The sequence below is a fragment of the Passer domesticus genome, chromosome 2 (genome assembly GCF_036417665.1).
Source record: "Passer domesticus isolate bPasDom1 chromosome 2, bPasDom1.hap1, whole genome shotgun sequence".
NCBI classification, from domain to species: Eukaryota; Metazoa; Chordata; class Aves; order Passeriformes; family Passeridae; genus Passer; species Passer domesticus.
Window position 1 is genome coordinate 20676752 of NC_087475.1, and position 20328 is coordinate 20697079.

Below are 20328 nucleotides of genomic sequence, written 5' to 3' on the forward strand. Positions count from 1 at the left end.
GGGTCTGGCCCAGCCAGTGTGGGTTTAGGAAAGGCAGGTCCTGCTGACCAACTGATCTCCTTCTAGGACAGGGTGACCTGCCTTCAGGATGAGGGAAAGGCTGTGGATGTTGTGTACCTGGACTTCAGTAAAGCTTTGACACTGTTTCCCACAGTATCCTCCTGGAGAACCTGGCTGGCCATGGCATGGACAGGTGCACTCTCCTCTGGGTGAAAAAAATGTCTGCATGATCAGTCCAGAGAGTGGTGGTGAATGGGGTTCATCCAGCTGGGAGACAATCACCAGTGACATTTCCTAGGCTCAGTTCTGGGGACAGTTTTGATATATGTATCAATGACCTGGGTGAGGGGATTGAGGCCACCCTCAGTCAATTTGCAGATGACACCTGGTTGGGCATGGGTGTTGATCTGCTGGAGGATGGAAATGCTCTACAGAAGTCTGGACAGGCTCCTGGATTGGTGGGCTGAGGCCAATGATATGAGGTTCAACAAGATGAAGAGCTGGGTCCTGCACTTGAGTCACAACAGGCTTTAGCCCCACCAGGGGAGGTTTAGGTGGAGCATTAGGAAGAAAGTTTACACAGGAGGAGTAATTAGGCATTGGAATATGCTGCCCAGTGAGGGGTGGAGCCACCCTCCCCAGAGGTGTTTAAGGAAAGACTCAGTGCCTGGGTCTAGTGGACAAGGTGGTGTTGGTTCATAGGTTGGATACCATGATCAGAGGTCTTTTCCAACCTAATTGATTCCATGATTCTGTATCCTCCTATCTAGGACTGCAAAAGTTGCTTTTGACACAGAGTCTTTCCCAGAATAATACTCCTGAATCTGGCCTTCCCTCTGCTTTAGAAATCATGTTTCACTGAATTATAGACACTCCAATATGAGCTGGAAGGCTGGAAGCTTGACAGGCTCTGTTGCTACCACCTTATTTTCCATATTTTGTTTATGTCTTTTACACAGGACCTGTGCTACGATTCTTGGATTTATACTAATCTTTCTTTTCTAGAGGTGTATATAGTTTAGGGAAGGAAAACAGTTCAGGAAATACTATAAATAAGGATGTGACCCTTTCACATATGCGATGTTGCTGACGTGAGTTGAAACACAAGCAAAAAAAAAAAGTAATTTTTTGTATAAGGGTTTTTTTAAGGCTTGGTTCTTATGACCTGGAAATGAGAGCAGCTTTAACTGGTATTTTAGATGTTGTTTAAAACTGGGTAAAGAAAGATAGTGAAAACAGACTTAATTTCTTGCTCTCATTTGTGGGGGTATTTTTATGTCATTGAGATGGAATTTCCCATCACCACTGCACTGGAAGTCTCCCAAGTGCATTTGCAAGATTAGCAGAAAGAGGAAATGTATGATGAAACAGTTCTGTCCATTTCTGCTTGGCTTCAGTAGGTCTGGCATTTGTGAAAGTCTTGAAGAAATGCTGGATCATCCTTTCCTGATGGTAATCCAGGAACCCTGAGCAGGGTTTGAGGGAAGTGATAGAAACTGGGTATGAGCTATGTGTTCACTGCCTTTACACACTCACAGCTCTTCCAGAGAGGGCTGGTTTAGCTGTCTGATGGTCAAGTACCCAGAGCATCCTGGCTGTACTGTTTTTCTCTGAGTCATTAGTGGAACAGATGGTTAGATGATAAAGACACATTCATGCTTCCTGTTTTGGAGAGCTATCTCCCAAGGAAGATTTTCCCCATCCCAGTCTGTAATGCCTGTTTCGCTCAATTTTCTAGACAGAACCTGAAACAGGTGGCTAAAATTTTGTCTAGCTTTTTAATGGCTAAAAATAAGGTTTTGTTCTGTCATGTCTAGAGGAACTTAGCTATCTGTTCTTTGACACAGGCCACCTACCTGCCCCATTTGGCCAGCCCCTTGTCCCATTTGCCCTTTCTCAGAGTGGTTTCTTGACAATATAGTCATCCCACACTAATCTGGCTCATCCTGTCTGTGGCATTAGAGATGACTGAAGTTGTCTTTTCCTAAATGAAAGTGGAAAAAGAAGCTGCAAGAAATCTAATCATGGAGTGAATGGATGAAATAAAGGATTTCTATTCCAGGTGTGACTCCATGGCAGATGATGATTCTGACACCATTTTGGGTGTGGATCTCTGTGTTGACAAAGAAATTGGAAGGGGTAGAAAACAACTGAAAAACTCAGTGCAGGAGAAGAGCCCTTAACATATCAGTGTCATGATATATAAGTGATCTGCTCTAATTCCCAGTGGCAGCAAACTGTTCTTTCTGGTATATTGTAGCTACTTCTTTTCTCCAGCATCTCAAGTAATAGAACACCTTTTCGTCATTTCTTGTTGCTGGAAGGGAGGTGATGAGTGTTCATGTTCTGCTAGGGCAATTTTTTCATCTAGGACAAATGCAGGCAGAAGATACTATTAGATTGGTCCAGCAGAAACAAAGGTAGTTAGAAAATGTGACGTTTATGTCCTTATATCCACCTATAAGAGTATGTGGTTTTAAGACTAATACAGTGTGTCTCCTGTCAGGGAGAGTTAGCTGCCAGCCAGACTGGTTTCCCAGAAAATAAATCTTTGTAGACTGGCTGCTGTTTAATAAGTGCACTGTGTCCATTATTTAAGCTTTTGAGCAGATTCCTTTTGCTCGTTACAGAAAAAAAATGGAATTATTCTCTCATTGTTAAACAAAAATCATCATGTTTTTGATTATATATCACATTCATAGACATTAGTGCAAAGCAATCCAAAGGTGGGTTGTTTTGCCTGTCTTGTCTTTTTTTCCCCCTTCTCTCTTTCCCCCAAGTTATACTCAGATGTCAGATGTTGCTGAACCTGTTTGGTTGCTTTGTGAAATCTGAAGGGGCACAAACTGCCACCTGGAGCTGCTACCCAGAGCAGCCACTACTGTGTCTGACTAGTTCACAAAGACACATTTATTCTGGCTGGCATTAATTAGATCAAGAAGGTAGGAAAGGAAAAGGGAAGAAAAGTTATTGCATTCCTGAGCTGATAATATATACAGGACTGACAAGTGGAGAGGAAAATTGCAGAGCATAGCAGGTGTCTCTACTGGCAACTGAAAACAGCCCAGTAACTTTTTTCAAGGGACATGTGCTTTGTCTATTTGCTCTAAAGAGAGTTAGGTAAGCTAGGTAGGATAAACTGATGGTAGTTGTGGCAAATAAATCTTACCTGGAAAGGAAAATAGAATTTGCAATAAATATGAAATGCATAGAATCAAGATCCCAATTCTTTGAATCTTCACTATGTAAAGCACTAATAGCAATGGGTTATTTGGGGGAAAGGTTTTTTGGTGGTTTTTGTTTTGCGGCAGGGGGAGTGGAATTATTGCTCAGCAAGTCCAAAACTTAAAATTGCCTGTGCACCTCACTGCAGTGGCATGTTATAAAGGGCTAAAGTATAAAAAGGCTTTCAAGGGAGTAACTAATGGAAGATGGGCACATGGATGGCTGTTCCACTGCATCAGAGTGAGTATTCCTGGGAAAGGATCACTCAGTAATAGGTTTATTCCTCAGTGTCCTTTTACCTCACTCATCTTCTATGGGACATAGGCTTTCTGTGGCAACTGAAGAGAACATTTCTTTAATCTAGTGTGACTGCTCCCTATGAAATGATATATCTGTATTAAAAATCTCAGGTTCAGGGAGATTAAAATTAATGGCTGCAATTTGCATTATTCTCGCCTGGTATTCTGTGGTATGTTAATACCAGTTCTGTAGAAATTTTAGCTTTTAAAAATTATTGGCTGTGTGATGACCTGTTCATTAACAGAAATTTGAAGCATAATACCCTGACCAGTTAAAGGACTTTGCCATTCCTTTTAGTCTGAAAAATATCATGCTCAAGACCTGGAAGTTTCATAAAAATTCCTCCAAAGATATTGCTACTGCTTAATAGCCATCTGGTTTGGGTTTTTTTTCTTGAGTCAATATGTGGGCCTTTGTTCTTTGGTTTACCTGCTAGACTTTGTTTTTATTTAAGCCTTTTCCTTTTCTCTTGCTTGAGTACAAAAGCACAGTTTCTTATCATGCTTTTAGTTGCAATTTAAATTGTATTTCATGATAGGCTATAGTAGTAGGAGATTCTTTTGAAGAACAGAAAGATAAAATATTGTATAAAAAATATATATCCTTTCTAACAAAAAAATATATCATTTCTTCATCTATTTGTCAGCATTACTTTTGGGGAAAACTCCGTGACACGGACTATAGTGACAGTGGTACTGAGAAGTGCAGGAGCTCTGCAGAGCCTACAACTTGAGTGACAGACTCTTCTTTCAGGGTGATGGGAAAAAATATTTGCATCAGTCCTTAATCTGAAATTTGACAGTCAGTTGTGTCTAGATGCAGGTGCACCACCCTGAAGAAGACACTGACAAGAAAATAAGGAGTAGAGTATGACACAAGAGGAAAGTTGACAGATAATTAGAGAATTAATAATAAATAGGAAAAAAGTGATTGCTGTGTTGTCCAGGACTTGGTGCTTATTTAATTTCTTGCAGATCATGAGTATTTAAAGGGAGAGTAATTGATGGGATTAATTAGAGATATTTGTTTAACAAGTGTTCCTGGCTCTTGTGGCTCATTAATTAAAACTTGAAGTTTGTAAGAATGTTCTTTGCAATCCATACTGGTTTATGAATTCAAACCATTTTGGTTTTGAATCGAAGAGAAATCAGATGAACAGGTAATTAGTGCAACAAAAATAGTACATAATGGCTTACAGTGATTTATATTTCATTGGAGAATCAAAAAAACCTGAATCAACCCATAAATCAAACACACTTGGCAAGGCCTACCTTTGTGGAGATGTTTTCTTTCGCAGTCTCTGATGGTCTGTGTTTAAATTCACCTTATGTGATGTTACAAGAATTAGTCTTTGAACTAACTAGACTAAGTATATAATGTTTATGCTTTAAGCTATTTATTTTCCATTGAGAACATTGAATATCCAGATTTTTTTTTCTTTTGTACATTTGCATTTGTAAATAGTTATTCTCTTGACTCTTCACTTGACAAATGATTAGAAAAATAACAAAAGGGTCTATAAGTTTCTCTGCATATCAAGGGTCTCTATCCTGAAGCTTTTAGAAATTTAAAAGGCAATTAATTCACTTAACAGGCCCTGTGCTGGTAAGTAAGGATTTGAGTTCTCATTGCTTTGCTTTGTTTTTCATAAGTTAATGTTCTTTATTAAAAGGCACAGCTTTCTTTTACTAATACTTTTCAACACTATTCATTTTAATTTGTTAATGATCCTCATTTTTTTTTTAAATATCCTGGTGCAGTTAATATATGAATATCACTGGAAGACAATAGACAATACCCTCAGGACCAAAGATTATTTCATTAGCATAAACTTGTTTGGTTCTAATCCTCTAAGTATTTGTCAATATACTTAACTTTATTTAGCATTCCCAAGAAATTCTTGTATCTGATGCTATCTCGTAGTGTCTGCAGAGCAACTGCCACTACTGTTTTCAGTAAGATGTTCCCTTCAGAAGAAAGCTGTTGAACTATGGCTCTGCTTGGAAACAGAACTGAAGTTTCAGCAAAAGTGGGAGCTGAATGTGAGGCTAAAATACACTTGTAATTGCTGAAACTGTAGATTCATACTGCTGCTCATGAATACCACATAATCTTCCCATAATACTAAGGGCTATATTTCAATGCTTAAGAAAACAAATTTAAATTTCTTCTCTAATGCAGTTTCCTGTGGCCATGATATAAAAACATGAACAGATTCAGGTCGTGTTTGTCAAGTTCTTTAAAATGAAGTCTTTATCCCAGTTTTCAGAATCAGATCACCTAGAGGGAAATCATAATCAGACATCTTCTTTGTAAAGCATATTCACCAAAGACTAATATACCTGTTATGCTAAAAAACCTATAATTTTTTAATATAAAACAGTGGAGGATTTAGATGTAGCCAAGACCCTCAAAATTAAGACTGATCTCTAAACCTTCCAAAGTTTTTAGGCTGTTTAGATTTTAGATCCCAATATCCTCTCCACAATTTAGGATTAATTGCCTTTTCAAATACTGTAGAAGAGACTTAGACTTCAGAAGATGTGTTTAAAAACTTCAGGCTTCACTTTTAGTAAGTGTCAGCTCAAGTCTGATTTAGCATCATACTGCTAAAAAGCAGTTAACAACAAAGGAAAAGAAAACCATTTTCTTATCTTTTCAATACAAAACCTTTTCCATGTGATGAGATTGAAAGGGCAAAAAATCCTTTTGGATATGCTGCAGGAGAAAACATAAAAAGTATCAAGTTCCTGTGCTTTTGACTGGGTTAGGTCCCCCCCGCCCCCCCCCCCCCCCCCCCCCCCACCTCTTTTAAAACACGTCCTTGCACACTGATATTCTTCGAATCTTATTTTGACAGTCAGGTTCAATTGATGTTTTCATACTCCTGCAATGATCATTCCCTCCATGATTCAGGGGGTCAGACTAGAATTCAAATTCACAAATTGGATGCTGTGTTGTTAATCTAACAGTTTAGAACAGAGCAGTTCCAAAATGCAGCACTGAGCAAAAGGCTTCATTGATCACAAGGAATTGTTAAAAGCAAGTTGTGTGTAGCAGTTGGAGTAGCTTTTTTCCCCCCCTTTCTCTGCCTCACTTACCTCCAAATTTACAAGCAGCGGCTGTACATTCCAAGCAAGGGGATTTTTTGTTTGTGGCTTACTTTGAAGTTTAGAAAGATAGGCTTTTGTTTAAATTGGGGAAGTATGACATTTGATAGAGCAATTTATCATCTATTCAAATATGAATCAAGTGCTAAATATTTCACCTTCAGCAAGACATAAAGTATTTTAGAATCCCATGCTGCTGTTGAAATTATAGTTTTGCCTCTCTATAAAGAGCCTTAATGATGGGTCATTTATAGCATGGCTTATTGGTTCCAATTCAAATGATATTTAGATACAAATGAAATGCTAGGGGAAAATGGCATACCTGCATACAGTGACCCATCAATGTCTTAAGAGTTCCGTCAAGGAGACCAGAGGAGGTTTAAAGCTCAAAGAACAATTAATGTTAAAATATTTGAGGGAGAATTAGCACTTAGCATTCCTATGAAACAATTTCATTCTAAGAAATTGCTCAAATTGTATCACATGAATCACTCTTTGTGACATGATATTTCTTAATTTTTCCAAAAAGCCAGACTGCTTTTTTTTTTTCCTTTTATGTCCTTAGGGTGCAAAGAGACTTGCAAGGTGTAGATACTGACTTGAAGGGAGGGGCATCTGTGTTTTCTCCACTTCCTTCACTTGGGTTAGCAGATGATGTGGCTAGTCAGAAATGTACTGAAGACATTTGCCTGGAGCAGGAAAATCCTACATCTCAGACATGCTGTTAACAACAGCAACGAGGCTGCTCTTACTCTGGCCCTGTTCAGAAAAATGAGAGTTGCTAATGTCATTTGGATCAGCCCCTCTGTGCTGACTGACCATATGGCAAGAGAGGAAAGATTGGGGAGATACTATTTTTAACCAATCCACTGTTGCTGATTTTCTTCATCATGGAATCCTATGATTAGCTGTATAGAACAAGTAATTCATGTGATTGTGCTTGCCTGTGGAAAAGTTATAAACTGCAGACATAAGTATATTTTTTCCATTTGTTAATATTACAGTTTCAATATGCTCCATTATACTACACTGTGGTATCTGCTTTCTGAAGACAGTGGACTGATTGTTTGGAATAAGTGCCCAGCAGCAGCACCTATCAATCTAAAAATTTATGTTCCCTGTCCATCAAAATAAGATAAAATTGCACAGAAAATGAACTATAAAAGAAAGATTGTATTTCTGTTCTGCACATTGAATGAGTGGCATAGAGCATTCTCTTTCAAGGGCAGAAGGCAAGGCAGTAAAAATGGCTTTGGTAACTGCATATTTCCAAACTAGCAAAAGAAAAATCTTACTTTTTAGCTTTCTTAAGAGCCACATGGACCAGTTTTCAAGTCCAATTTTTTTTATGAAAATATCTATGCCTGACTTAGAAGCAACACAATGGAACCCAGCAAAAGGCTGTGCTGGATGCTTGTGGGTTGGTGAATTTCAGGATTAACATCGATTATGATTTTGTGCCCCATCTAAATTGCTTCTCCCAGTCAGTCCTGGTATTGTCTTTTTCTAGCACTTTGAATGTTTTCTGGAAACATGATTTCTTTCAACCTAACAGGGCACTTGCTTGTTTCTATTCTATTTATCTGCTTGAACTCCTAAGGTGCTCTGTTTCTTTCTGCCAGGAGCATTGTAACTAGAATAACACAGTAACTGCAAAGTACAGCTGTGAGGCATGCAGAATGCAAAATATGATACTCGATGCTTCCCTAAACAGCATCATGCTGATCAAACTTTTACCATGAAGAGCTGACTGTATTTGGCAGAAACAGTGGCTGCACAGCAAACAGACACAGTTTAGACACTCTGGCATCAGAAATACATAATTTTAGAACCCACACATGATGAAAGAATAATTTTACAGAGGGTCAATAGATGGATTTTCATTAAGTCTCTGAGACTTTAGCTATATTAAATTTAGATACAGTAACTTATCTCTCTAGTAATATATTAGCTCAGACTCTTGGACTGAATTTCTTCACATCCTGTTTGAGCTAGAGACGTTGCCAGTTGATATCTAGTGAATATTTTGACATAGTTTAAGAAATTACTGTCACAAGCTACCCACTTCTTTTCACTGCTGTAACTTACTGCAACCCTATACACCTTAAACAATCATTTTTGGTGGTTTATACCATGCAAAGAATCACACAAGCTGTGGTTCAGCACTTAATCTACTGATTCTGGGGTGAAGGTGGTAGGTTTCAGCAGAAAGGAGCTATTGGTGGCTGAAATAACTTTTGTTGCCAAAGCTCTTGGTGGGGATTATAAGAACACAAATGCACAGCTGTGTTGGCTCTGAGCACTAGAGATGTTATCTTGTTAAACTGTGGCAATTTGATTATATTCAGTCATGTATCTCGGTCCTTCTGCTATATGAGAATCCAGCTTCATGTCTAAAGACACTTCTATTGAGGTTTTCATTAATTTCAATAGATATTGAAGAGGAGGAAGGGTAGAACACATCTATTTTACAGTCCACACTTTAGTTCAAAAGTGAAAGAAGAGAGATTAGTGTGGTAGAGGATATTTCTTAGATGACTTCATTATCTTAAGGTTTTAGAATGATAACTCAAGCAAGCTGGCATCACAAGTGACACAAGTACAACTTTATGAGGCCATGGTTTGAACTCATGATAATTCACTTGTATACATGTGTATATGTGCATACAAGTGCATAAGCAGTGAAAGTATCCTGAAGTCTTTGCTGACAAACCATCACATGGAGATACTCAGCTCTATGAAATCTCTCTGTGTTGACTATTGTAATACATGCAGTGTTACCCTCAAACTGAAGTAAAACTCATGCAGTAACTAAGGCAGATGTATCAGCAAAATTGAGATTGTTTTAATTGGTTTCACTTTTATGATTGGTGTCACTTTTATGATTGATTAAGAATATTTAAATATTAAAAATGTTTGTTCATTGAAGCTGCTTCAGACTGTGGCTGGTTGTCTGCAAGCAAAGGGCATGAAAAGGTAGACTGACTATAATGGGGACAAAGAGCAGTAGGACAGCACCTGATAATCATAGAATCAATAATCCTTTGAGCTGGTTGATCACAAATGCATCTGGATGAGTATAAACCAGCATGGCTGGACAGACAGTCCAAAGAAACTACTGATACTGTTCAATAAAAGATCAAGGACAGGATATGTGTTGAGGAATCTAAAATTCTTCTGTCTAGGACTTGTGTTGTGGCTCCTGCAGTGTTGCTTATAACTTGACTGTAGGTAATCCATGGACATTTAATATCATGGCAGAGGGTTCTAATAATCATAATCCCTCTGCCCATCTGTCTTGCTTTCTGCACGCTCAGTTTGCCTGTTAGAATTCGCTATTCCACACACAAGTTAACAGACGTTGCCAGCAAAAAGCTTTAAAAACCTTATGAAGAACATGGATTTGTATGAGGTCTCTGGTCTATTGTTTCAAGGAAATGAAATGAATAGGAAATTAAATAATCACAACAGTTGTTTATTGCTTCAAAAGAACAAAGTGCAGGCTCTTCCATGGAAGAAAGACCTAAGTGTGGGTTTGTAATCTTATGCTCAGATGTCTGAGGTATGTTTTGTTTCATTTTGTTGTGTTACCATTGTATGAAAGAGGGCATTGCAACATGAAAAACAGAGAACACAAGGAAGCAATTCTTTCCTGCTGTTTCCACTTTGTGTGATTTTTTAACACCTTTGTTGGAGACCAAATGTCTGGTGTGACTCAGTCAGGATTCCTCCCGGGCACTTTGGTAAAACATTTTCAGTTTCCTGTTACAGTTTGTTGCTTACATACAAGTTAAGATAAAATAAAAATTTAAAAAAAAAATGAAGCAACTGCTATCATCTTGTGTTTCACCTGGTGAATCTCAAAGCAGTAGGGTCTCTGTGTTGTTTGAAGGAAGTCTCTCACACAGGTGCAGTACTCTCCCAAATTGTCCCCACTTACAGCAAACTCCTGCTACACTTTACACTGTTATATTTTTGAATAATATTTGGAGAAAGCAGCAAAAAAAAAGTGATTATTTGCCGCAAGTCTGTCGTGCAGAACTCTGCCATTCTGGAGAACAGAAATGTGGAAATGTTCCTTTTGGGCGTGGCAGGTTTGGCCAGCTGAAGGCAGCCTCCCGTTACAGGGCTGGGTGTGCCAGCCCCACTCCGGGCTGGTTGCCCCAGGGCCGAGCTCGCCCAAGCTGTGGGGCAGCACTGTCCCACCACAGCCCTGGTGGCTTGCTGGGATGCTCTGCAAGGAGATCCATTTCTTCCTGCCTTCAGCCCACCAGGGCTGGCCCTTGGGAGGGACAGGAGGTGTTTTGCTGTGGGTGCAGCACGAAGGGCTGGCCTCAGGAGCACGGATCCTGGCGGAGGCAGTTAGGTGGAGCGGGTTTTCCTGCAATTGTAGGGGACATTTTCCTGTTGTGTTTCAGCCACAACTGTCTTGCAGTTTCAGACGCAGTCAGCGCTGCCACAGGATTACTGGGACAGTGGTGGAGTCTGCTGCCTGTCCCAGTTGGGCTGCTGCTGGTTTCTGGAGGGTCAGCGTGGTCCCTGTCTCCGCAGCAATGTTTCCCACAGAAGATGTAGGGCGGGATCCAGCGGTGGGTATGCGGCTGGGTGGCTTTGTGGGAGTGGAGCACATGCATATGTGTATGCTTGCCATGGCAAGTAATTTAGGAAGTATTTTATAATGTGTTTAGCAGTCCTAGGGAGGAGTTGAGGTTTGCTCTGTTGCTGTGATGAATTATCTTCTTGGTGCTGGAAAGTCTGGAAAAAATGGAACATTTTTCATCTTGAGTTTTCAAACAAGGACTTATTGTCTTGTTAGTTGTCATAAAACCAGTTAGAGAGATAAAGGGGCATTAGCATCTGCATAGTGTTAACAACATCTGGAACGTTATAATTCTGTTTTTAAAATAACAGATGAAGGCTGAGATACATGTTTACATCAGAAAAATTTTAAAACTACAATCATTCCCTGATGCCTGCTTCAGTCCTTGTGCAAAGTCTTTCAAATTCCATTATTTATTTATTTCTTTGTAAATGGTGAAGTTACATAACCTAAAACAGTGACATGTTTCAAGTATGATGGCTGAGAGGTGAGATTTTTTCAAAGGATGTGCATTTGGCACCAGTATGCTCAGACTGATGGTCTGGTCACTATGGTTATTTTGCATGCAAATTCTATATGCACAAAAGCCTACAAAATGCAGCATACAGGAGAATCAGCAGCCTGTGTAGCTCACAGGTACAGAGTCATTGTGTGATTTTCCCAGTAAAGTATTTCCAGAAAAACAGTTGTCTAAGGATAAGATGATGTTAAGTGATGTTGGAAAGTAGGTATTTATGAAGCTGCTGGAAGAAAAAGCTGGAAGCTGTGCGGATGCATGCCAGTAACTCTTCCTCAAGTGCTACTCTAGTTATTACAGTAACACTGACCTGTTTGCCAGCCAACAGGAAATACTCAATTTTGTTCTATTTGTTTTGAGATAAACAGTGAGGCTTTTTTGATGAAGAACATCTAAAAGGATATAATAATCAAGGTATTGTTTTCTCTTTCCATTCCCTCAAAAGCTACTAAGCTATTTTTTGAGTGATATTAAGAACCTTTTATTTGAGAGGCCCATTGGTGATATTGATGCAGTAATTCAGAAGCAGAACTATCCAAATCCAGAAAAGATCCCTGCTCAGCTGGAAAGTGGTTGCTCTGGGATCATTCTCCTGCAACTCAACTCAGTTTTCTGTGTTTCCTCTTGGATTTTTAACTAGACAGCTATAGAAATTAAGCATATCTGAAGATATTTATTGGAAGCAAATTTGGCTAACAAGTGATCATTGAACACATAAGAATAAAAGGATAGATGTTAGATTCTCTATTTTCTCTTTAAAGCTCGAGAGCACTGGAGTTACTTGTTAGTTGAGGTAGTCTTTATTTCTTAGATTCTAAAGTTCCTTTCATAACTGGAATAAAATAAACAGATCTAGAAAACACAGATCACTTAACACTAAAGAAAATGTCATATAGTTTAAATCAGATGGCTTTAGAGATGGCCACTTATTTCCATTGATTTCCAAGGGATCTTATAGAGACCTGTTCAAATGAAAGCCACCACTTGCATTTAGGAACCACTATGCAGCAAGAGAGAAGGACTGCATTCTCACGTTTTTTCAGTTAGTGATTTGCTAACAGGTACTTGCAGATTTCTGTTCTGGACTACCGAGCTGAAGAATGCTCCTAAAAATCATTCTGCTAACAGTGAACAGGAGCCTGGTACCCCAGGCTGTGGTGGCAGAAACGTGCCCATGGTGGCCCCAGTGACACCAGTAAGACGGGAAAAGACAGTAAGACACTCCTCTCAGAGCAGGACTCAGGGTCTGGCAAGGACCTGGGTGAAGATTCTCCTTCCCAATGGAGTAGTCCTCCTGCTGATTACCATTTTATTATTTTCAGACTCAGAAAGCCTGAGCTAGGTGTTTCCACTACTGGTGAGAGGCTTCTGTCAGGGACCTAAAACAGATAACCTTCAGACCACAGATATGACTTGTTCCTTATCTTCCATCTTCCCATGGTTCACAGCTAATTTCCCCTTAATGACCTGGTTAAAATCTTGAGTTTTAAATACACCAATGATCTTAGGGAGTTCAGTGTACTGAGAGTACAGCAGGCATAATTAGAAGGAGCTCTTCAGTGTTAGACAGTAGGGTGGGATTTTTTTGCAATAGCCAGAATCTCTTTATATTCTTTGTAAATCTGCAGGGTAGAACTCTATGAAAATGTGTTCATTCCTTTAAAAAAATATTTTATAGGCTTTTTGAGGATTGTATATGGGGAACAGGACAGTGAGAGGTCAACACTGTGTATTTTGTAATGTGATTATAAATATAAGGATTTTTAGTTCATCAAAAACACATATTGCAGGTACTTCAAGTTCAGAGCCCTGTGTGGTGTGTTGGGGTCACATCTTTATATTTGTACCAGTTTGTGGGAATTATTGCTGTTATTTTAAATGCTCTCTCTGATAAGAAATCAGACTCAGATAAAGCGTAAGAATAGCAAGCTATCCTCCTGTGAGAAATTAAAATGTGATTATCTAGGTGCAGACAGTGATTGTGAACTTTAGTGCCCATGATTCCCTTTACTTAGCTGTGGGGAAGGAATTCATAGAACAACTTAGTGAGAAGAGAATGCAATAATTTCTTTCTGGCACCTCTGAAAACTTGCAGCAGTTTAACAGCTACAGAGTTTCCAAGCTGCACTAACATATCTGTGTGTGACCCATCGTGACTAGAAGGAATGTGTTGGAACACAGTTTCTGAGTATTTCTGTTGCTGTATAGTCTATGTTAAAAATCAGGGTGTGCTGTGTCACCTAAGGCATTACACAAGCCGGGGAAGTGTGGAGATTTCCAGCTCTACCCTGCAACCAAAGCCTTATGAAAACTGTGGGTTTGGGTGGGTAAAATTATTTTACCTTCCTTTTGTTGTGGAGTGGCATCTGTATCAAGGAAGCTGTTGGCTTGAAATGAATGAGGAAAAAAGAGTGGCATGGTACAAAGCAATTTGTCTCCTTTGGTAAGTTTTTGAGGTTGCTCCAGTTATTGTTTTCCATGCTGCTAGTATCAGACCAAGACGTGAACTTGATATTTGTTCCTGTACAGCAATGATATACCCCAGAATAAATACCATTTTCTCAAATGAAGAGTATGAATTTAGTTGAGGAGATTTTCGGAACAGACTCTCAACCATAAATTTAATTGGAGGTCAGTGCTGATTCACATGTGCTAAAGATTGAACAATTAATTGCTTTCATTCCCCTGAAGAATTTTGAGGAAATATTAAATCTTGTATCTAAAGAATGTAAAGATACAGGAGTTGCAAGAACATGAAAAATAAAGACCAAAAAGCATTCCAAGTGTATAGTAGTATAGGTTTATGTATATATTTAATATTGTAGCTAATATATTGCTATATATAATATTAAATCAGCAATTTATTGATTGCTTTGGGATTTACAGGTCAAGACTTTTTGTGGTCTGTTTTTGAGCCTTAGTTATTGTTTTATCTCCCATGAGCAGAAGCATATGATGTTATGCCAAAAACCTTAATTCTGTGAGATGTTCTTGTCTCACTGCATGACATAACAGGATTCATCTTTTCAAAAATATATTCTCCTGTTAGCATATATTTCAACCTGAAAGGGATGTTGTCAAGGCTTTGTAACACTGCAAACAGCATAGCAGGTGTGCTTTTCCTGTATTGATATAATTTAAATGTTGCAAACAACTATCTCAACATTATGGAAACACTGCATGTAACTTCTAGACAAGGCAGATGATCATTCTTCTGTCAATGAAAATGGATGAATAGGATGAACTTGTAATTTTTTTTCATGCTGATCATTTGTTTTTGCATATTGGGAGCTGTTGAACAGACACTAGCCTTTGAATATTTATTAATTCTCATTGCTTTGATAAAAGCCAGTGGGAAAATAAGTATTTGCTTGCTTCAGGGTGTGTGCAGCTTGTTTCTTTACTGCTACAGAAGTTTCCATTAAACATTTCTAAAAAAAATCTGATGTTGTATTATTAGTTCTTTTTGCATTACTCACTCAAGTCACTATTTGCATGAATATCTCACTAGCTGTGCTGTTGGCAATTGCTAACATCATGGGTACCCACAAGCTTCAATATCTGTGCTGCAGAAGGTAAAATCTGTCATGGACTAAGGACCACCTAAGCTATGCAGGAGTTCATTGGTTCGATGACATTTGAAATGTTGATTTAATGGGCTATGGAACAATCACATTCACTTTTGGAGAGAAAAGTTGTTCCCCAGAAAATTTTGTGTACATCCTAGAAAACGATATGGCAAAATTTTTATTTTTTTTTCTTCACTGTTAACAGAAGAAATTGAAAGCTGGGTGTTTTTTCTATAGCTTGTAGCAGGTTTATCACAAGAACAGAAGATAATAATTTTACTTTTATTGTGCACTTAATAGAAAAATGTTGTGACTTTGAAAACTACAGCTCTGTATTATGGTAATAACCTGCTTAAGCATTCCATAGATTACTCAGGAATAGTGTGGGTGCTGACTGCAATTCCCCTTGTACTATAAACCTAGTATACATACATGGACATATGTATGCAAACATAACTCATTTTATTGCATTACATACTTAGGTTTTGTATTACCTTTCTTTTCATATTCATATAATGACATTTTAATAAATTTCATTTTCTATCTGAGAAAGTTGCCAAGTGTTTTCAACAAAAATACTTAGTCTTCAGGTGTTCAATCCTTAAATTATCCAGTGGTCTTGTGTCCATCCTGTGTATGAGTTTGGAGGGCCAGGATTGAAATGGCCTTACTGTAATAGCCATTCTATAGTAGTATTATCACAGTAAATTGTTAGAAAACATGACTACAAAAAATGCTATTCAAGCCTGCTTAGCCATATTTTGCCTATAATTCACCAAACCACTGCAAACTGTGATTCTACCAGAGAGGATTTTCAAGGAATTTTGGAGCATGTCACAAGTCCAACTCTTTTACCCAGTGCTACTTGTTAGTAAGATGCTTAAATTTTCTAGAATGGCCTACAGCTGCTTCCTCCTTCAATGGACCGAGTTCACTACAATTGAAATGAAACAGCTTTATTCATGCCATGAGCTCCACCTTTACAAAAGAACGTGGTTTCCCACTGCTTTTCCACTCCTGATAGATTCTGTTCCCACCTCTTGTGAAGGTTGTAGGATCAGCTGGAATAGAAGAAGAGCAGGAGAGTGTGTGGCATGCTAAAACATTGCCTGCTAACTTTATTGTAGTAGCTAGGGATTTTTTCAGTGTGGGGAGAATTCTGTAGTGTTTCACTGACCAAAAGTGATCTCAATATACTAGAATTTTTGACGCATTCATTTATAAGTGTAGTTTTATCCTTGTGGTGAGTTGACCCTGGCTGGATGCCAAGTGCTGACCAAAACTCCTCTGTTCCCCCTCCTCAGCTGAGCAAGGAAAATAAATGCAATAAAAGGCTGATGGGTCAAGGTAAGGACACAGAGAGATCACTCACCAGTTACTGTCATAGGCAAAACAGAATCGACTTGGGAAAATTAATTTAACTTTTTACCAATCAAATCAGAAGCAGGTAATGGAAAATAAAATACCTTCTCCTCCACTCCTTCTTCCCAGACTTAATTTCACTTCTGATTTTTCTCCCTAGCAGCAGTAGGAGATGGGGAATGGGTGTTGCGGTCAGTGCATCACACATTTTTTCTGCCACTCCTTCCTCCTTGGATAGAGGAGTCTTCACCCTCTTCACCTGCTCTGGTGTGGGATCCATCCCATAGGAGACAGCAGTTCCTACAAGAACTTTTGCAACATGAGTTTTCCTCATAGAGTGCAGTTCTTCACAAACTCTCCAGTGTGGATCTCTTCCACACTGTGCAGTCCTTCAGGAACAGGCTGTTCCAACACGGGTCAATCACAGGGTCACAAGTCCTGCCAGGAATCTGCTCCAGTATGGGCTTCCCACAGGGTCACAGACTCCTCTTGGCATTAACTTGTTCTGGTATGAAGTCTTGCAAGGGCTGCAGGTGGATCTCAGCTCCACCATGAACAGCTGCAGGGGGACAGCCTGCCTCATCATGGTTTTCACCATGGGTTTGTGTGGAAAAATTCACGCTGGCAGAGGTTTATGTCCAGATACACAACAGAAGTGTCCTCTAACTTTATTCATGAACAAAGGGAGAGGCCATAGGGAGTTTCTCCATGGGGTCTCAAATTGTTGGAGGCTGCAGCCTCCTTTTCAGCCCAGTTTTCCTGGCCACATCACCGTCTCCCTTTCTCCATTGGGTAAAACACTTGGAAGGTGCAGACTCCCCAATTCACCTGTTATATGTTCCCCTTAACATGCACACACAAACCCACACACACCCTTTATATAACATAGCTCTATTAAATCTTTGTTCTTCTTGAAGTTGTGAAATTTAGCACAACCTTGGCAGAGCAGCTTTCCATGTGAATTAGTAGAATATTTTGAAACTCATGATTTCTCCTGTTACTCCCCTACCTACAAGTCCCTGGGCCCTATCTACAAGCAGATTCACACCATCTGTTTGTAAAGACACATTCATCTTATTCCTTTCAGGTTGCAGGGATATCTGCACCTGGAGCACCTCCTCCCTCTCCTTATTCACTGTCCTTGTTGTCTGCAGAGCTGTTTCTCTCACATACACTCACTCCCTTCTTCTCTGCTTGCAGTTGCTTCTCTGCAATAGCTTTTTTCTCGCTTCCTAAATCTGTTATCTCAGAAGTTATCCCAGTTGCTGCTGGGCTATGTCTTGGCAAATGAAGGTGTTAATGCCACCTACAAAATATGTCCTGTTTGTAAGCAGAGGTACAGAGATACTAATTCCGCTAGACTCTTGCAATGAACTAGATTGATGTTGGGATTTTATTTAGTACATGTTTACAATATACTGCATAAATAATCATTGTATGCCTAAGGGGATGTCACAAATTCAAAGTTACTTAAGTATATTTTTGTTGTTTAAATAACATTTGTTTTGACAATCTCTTTTATTTTGATATCTGCTCTTAAAATTACCTCCTGTGGGTAGAAAAATAACTCTTGTAATTTCAATGACATTTTGATAATATAATTTCCTGCCAGTAATTCCATATTTTGCAAATAGGAAATCGTGTATTTGAAATTCCTTCATTCTTTTCTGTGTCTGGAGGCTATGTGCATTTCAATTTTTGAGCTAGGTTGAATATGGAATACAACCATATGCACATATAAACAATACGTATTGTGTTTCTGCCTAATCTTCCTGTTTTCTGTAGCTATGGATTCTCTACCATTCTCAAGGGAGAAAGAAAAACTGAAACTCAATATGAAACCTTAAGGCAAGGGCCAGTGAGTTTGAAAGATTTTGTAGCTGGATCATCAGCATGCTGATCTGTACTTTAGGCACCTACTTAAAAGTGAAAGCAGAAATTCAATGGATTAATTGATTGTCCAGAAAATGCAGCCTGTCTTTGGTGAGTGGCTCTCAAAGGATTCATTATTCAGTCCTAGATGTGCTGTGTTTTGACTTACTTGCAACTGCAAAAGAAAAGGGGGAAATGTAATTTTTTTTGTTTCTATCAGTGTGCTCCGCTTTGTTTACCTTGGAAGATAGGTTCTTATTCCAAGAGGTTTACAGTCTGAGATCAGATTTTGGCACCCTTGCTCATACTGAATAGCATTAGTTAGGGCTCAGCTGCTGCTCATTCAGGTCAGATAGATTTGAGTTAGGCATCAATTGAGATGGTGGTATTTGTGTAGAGCCCCGATGGTGATTCAAACATCTTTCTATGAGGCAGTGATGCAAATGTTTTTCTGCTGCTTCTAGCTGTTTATCTATACATCTCTTTGATATGAGTACCATAAAAAAGACTTTGCTTTTAAAAAAAGTGCTTTGGGAGGGAAACAGAATGAATGAATCTGTTTGGCACATGGAGGAGGAGAAGGAATTTTTTACAGAAAGATTAGCATAGAAGAAAGCCCTGTATTCTGAACATGGTCCTGAGAAATAAAAGCTGGCAGGTTTTCACAGGGCTGCCAATAGATGAGAAATTATTAGTTTGTCTTTTTAAACATTGTCTCCTGCCAAACCCAAATCCCCTTCTCCCTTTTCCAGTGCAGTGTTCAGCCTGCAGGATAAGAGGATGATGAGGTAGACAGTTGTGGTGTGGAAGGGATTCAAACAATGTGAATGAGATTTTGATCTTCTGGGACTTCTGTGAGACAGAGAGTGAAGAGGAGGAAAGACAAACTGGTCTTCATTTGCAGAAAAGGCTTTAATCTCTTCTGTGCTGTATGGCTATGGCTGAGAGGGGAGTTGTCTTCCTGCTTATATTAAATTTCCAGACGTTTAATTTTGACCAGATGCACCGTGCAATTATGGCAGCTGATGGATAGCTATAAATGAATTAGTCTTTGGCAAACGGAACTTTATTTCAAAAAAGATCAGCATCATGGAACATACAGGAAAGCAAATTTTGTGATAGGGTCAGTGCATTTTTTAAATGCTCAGATTTCTTGACAGAATAAAAGGATGCATTAGTGCAGAGAGGCAAAGTATCCTCATTTCTAAGCATACCTCTGGAATAGACGCCTTGCTGCTCTTCCCACACAGCAAGGAGGACTAAATACCAATGGTGAGGTCTGAGCCTTGTCTCTGTTAGCTGAACTTTCCTTTTTGCTTTGGTTCATGTTGGGGTTATAGGTAGCATTCCTGTCACTGCCACCATGCTCCCCACACTAATTGTCATGAAGTACAGAAGACTCAAGCCTGCCTGGTTCCCAAGGCTGCTAATGAGCCCTGAGCTTTTCTCACCCTTAATGAATCAAGGTTTGTTTGTGGGGGATTCTTGTCCTTCTGTCTTTTTCCCTGGCCAGGGGAGGAGTCAGGAGTTCACACAACTGAACAATGACTTTACAGTGTAAAGACGATGCAGCTGTGCCATCTGAAGCCGTCCTCAGTTATGAGCAACAAAGCTTAAATAGATTGTACTGTGAAGAGGTACAGCTCTGTGAGTGTGAAGCATAGCTTTTGCTTCTGCTTCACTGACCTGTCTGCTTGCAGCAGTGACGGGTCCTTGACGGGAGCTTAGGCAGGGAGAGTCGCGTAGGGCGACTCTTTCAAAACCATTCTTTGT

The 20328-nt window shown here is 39.2% G+C and overlaps 1 protein-coding gene across 5 annotated transcripts in view; it reads left to right on the forward strand.

The window, feature by feature from the left end:
• The window catches only part of MID1 (midline 1), a 236795-nt gene that overhangs the window by 120207 nt on the left and 96260 nt on the right, over window positions 1-20328 (forward strand). The window contains exon 1 of one of the 5 annotated variants that reach the window (XM_064407721.1): window positions 11088-11224. The exons of the other annotated variants lie outside the window; for them this stretch is intronic. The gene's annotated coding sequence lies outside the window, so the exon portion shown is untranslated. Of the gene's footprint in view, window positions 1-11087; window positions 11225-20328 lie in introns of those variants that run through there. 5 annotated transcript variants of the gene reach the window in all.